This window comes from Penaeus japonicus, unplaced genomic scaffold, assembly GCF_977035675.1.
Source record: "Penaeus japonicus unplaced genomic scaffold, GWHDUDI00000001_assembly GWHDUDI00000024, whole genome shotgun sequence".
Classification (NCBI taxonomy): domain Eukaryota; kingdom Metazoa; phylum Arthropoda; class Malacostraca; order Decapoda; family Penaeidae; genus Penaeus; species Penaeus japonicus.
This window is the reverse complement of record NW_028234426.1, coordinates 29,768,751-29,771,250: the sequence shown is the minus strand read 5'-3', so window position 1 is coordinate 29,771,250 and position 2,500 is coordinate 29,768,751. Positions and strand designations below refer to the sequence as shown.

Here is a 2,500-nt window from a genome sequence, read left to right as displayed (position 1 = left end):
ACTTTTAAGTTCTTCATCCATCTCATCTTTAGTCCTCAAGTTATGAAGTATAGATAATGGGCCACGAACTCTACGCCCGTACAGTAATTAAAAAGGTGAAAATTTAAGAGTATCATTTGGGATCTCTCTGTAGGCAAATAACACTGAGGGTAAATATCTATCCCAGTCTTGAGGTTTATCTTGGCATAGCTTCTTTAGCATAGCTTTCAGGACTGAATGGAATCTTTCAACAGTACCATTACAGCAAGCATGATAAGGACTAGTGAAAATTGCCTTTATGGATAAGAGACGATTAATTTCAGCCATTAAATCTGACTTAAACTGGGTTCCTCTGTCACTAAGAATCTCCTTAGGAATTCCGACCCTTGAAAATATACCAACAAGAGCTTCTGCAACAGTAATGGTATCTATATATACTAGAGGAACTGCCTCAGGAAATCGTGTAGCACAGTCAATAAGAGTCAAAATATATTTGTGTCCTCGACTGGAAGGTGTTAATGGACCCACAAGATCTATAGCAACTCTTGAAAATGGTTCGCTAATTATAGGCATGGATACTAGGGGAGCTTTACGCACATTACCCTTGGGGGAGAACTTCTGACAAATATGACATGACCGACAATATCGCTTGATATCAGCACCTGCACCTGGCCAGAAAAAACTTTTGCAAAATTTTATCTGCAGTCTTTCTATGTGAGAAGTGACCTGATAAGGGGGAGTCATCAGCTGTTGACATTATGACATTTCGCAGACAGCTAGGCACTACCAATGCTTCATTCCCACCTCAAGTACGTTCTTACTTTTGACACAAATGCGGTAAATCAGTCCACTGACTCTCTCATATTTGACAGACCTATGTTTAACAGTAACCACAGATTGACTGATTACTTTCCTCCTAATCTGATCAAGACTAGGACAGCAAGATTGAGCATTAATTAGATCAGACCTTGAAAAATTACTCTCCGATATTTCAGGAATTACAAGAGGACTAGGAGACTTATCACCCATGTTTGCCCTTGCCCTTGTCTTAACTTCCATAATGACATTATCATCCTTCCTATTGTCATCAACAGGGGTATTACTGCACTTAGAATCATCTGGCTTGTTAATTGGCACATTGACACCCGGAACCATCCTGATCAGAATGTCTGTAAACTTAATTGGTGCTGCTACTGCATTAACCTATCCATTTAGAAATTTACTTTTAATAAAGCATCTTACTTCTGGAAAACTTTTGTCATAGCCAAGATAATCATATAATTTAACAAATTTACCTCTTTTAACATTCGGTGGAATGAGAGAATCTTTGACAATAATTGTAGAGCAACCAGTGTCAAGAAGAAAATTAGCAGGCTTGTTGAATAACCAACGTCCATAATGGCTGTCTCTGGGCACATGTCAGATTGTAAAACATTGTTGATTTTACTTGGTAATTTATTCCTAGTATTAAACTCTGGACAATTAGGTCGAATATGCCCAGGCTTATGACAGTTGTGACATCTAATACTAGACTTTGCATTAGGAAACTCATCCAGATCAACCTTAGCCTGAAAAGTATTACGAGTTCTTACACTTCTATGGGCACATCTGAACCGGTCAGCCGATTGAGCCATGTCAACACTAGTTTCGAAAGATCTTTCTTTTAAGAAAACTCTCAAGTCATTTGGGCAATTACTCAATAATTGATCTTTGACAAGGAATTCACACAAACTGTTATACTCTTTCTTTACATCACTAAGAGTTAACCAATGATCTAAATATTGTCTCATTCTGGGAATGAGTTGGACATAAGTTTCATTTTCCTTTACTTTACTTTCTCTGAATTTCTTTCTATAAGAATCAGCATCAACAGAGTAAGCTTTTAAAAGTGATTCCTTCAATTTTTCATAATCAGTTAGAATCTCATCTGGTAGACTTACATAAACCTTCAAAGCTTTTCCACTTAACAGAGAACCCAAATAGACATAATAGCTACTATACTCCCATTTTTGAAGATTAGCCATTCTTTCGAAACGTTTCAGAAAGTCGTCAATTTCATCTTTCCCATCTTGGAAATTTGGTAACCGTAACCCAGGATAATTTTCATTACTTCTGCCAATGTCCATGTTTTCTAACTTCAAGTTAGCAAGAGCAAGTTCATGAGACCTCTGCTTCTCTGCTTCTATGGCCTGTCTGTTTCTTCCCTTCTCTGCTTCAATTGCCCTTAATTCTAATCTGTTTACTTCTCTCTCCTTTTGCCTTTCCTCTCTTTCTACTTTCTTTTAATATCTTTCTTCCTCTTTTGCAACCAAAAGATTAATATCAGCAGGGGTAAATCCTGCCTCTTTAGTTTGTTTAACTAATTCAATTAAATTTAAAGAGGGCATGTTGAAAATATTTATCTAAATTCAAATGCTTGATTCAAAGAAGTAAACTCAACCGAAATATTCTAAAGACAAAATTTAAAAAAATAGTTACAATTGAAGTTATAAGAAGGTACTGTTACTAATCATTGAATTAT

General features: G+C 36.3%; 1 pseudogene across 1 annotated transcript in view; it reads right to left on the bottom strand.

The window, feature by feature from the left end:
* Window positions 1-2,500, bottom strand: part of LOC147469109 (uncharacterized) — a 4,786-nt pseudogene that overhangs the window by 432 nt on the left and 1,854 nt on the right. Inside the window, exons 2-3 of the transcript XR_015192204.1 lie at window positions 648-2,500; window positions 317-523 (exon numbers count right to left, since the gene is read on the bottom strand). The exon at window positions 648-2,500 is cut by the window's right edge and continues 1,513 nt beyond it. The product of XR_015192204.1 is annotated as an uncharacterized LOC147469109 (transcript). The remainder of the gene's footprint in view (window positions 1-316; window positions 524-647) is intronic.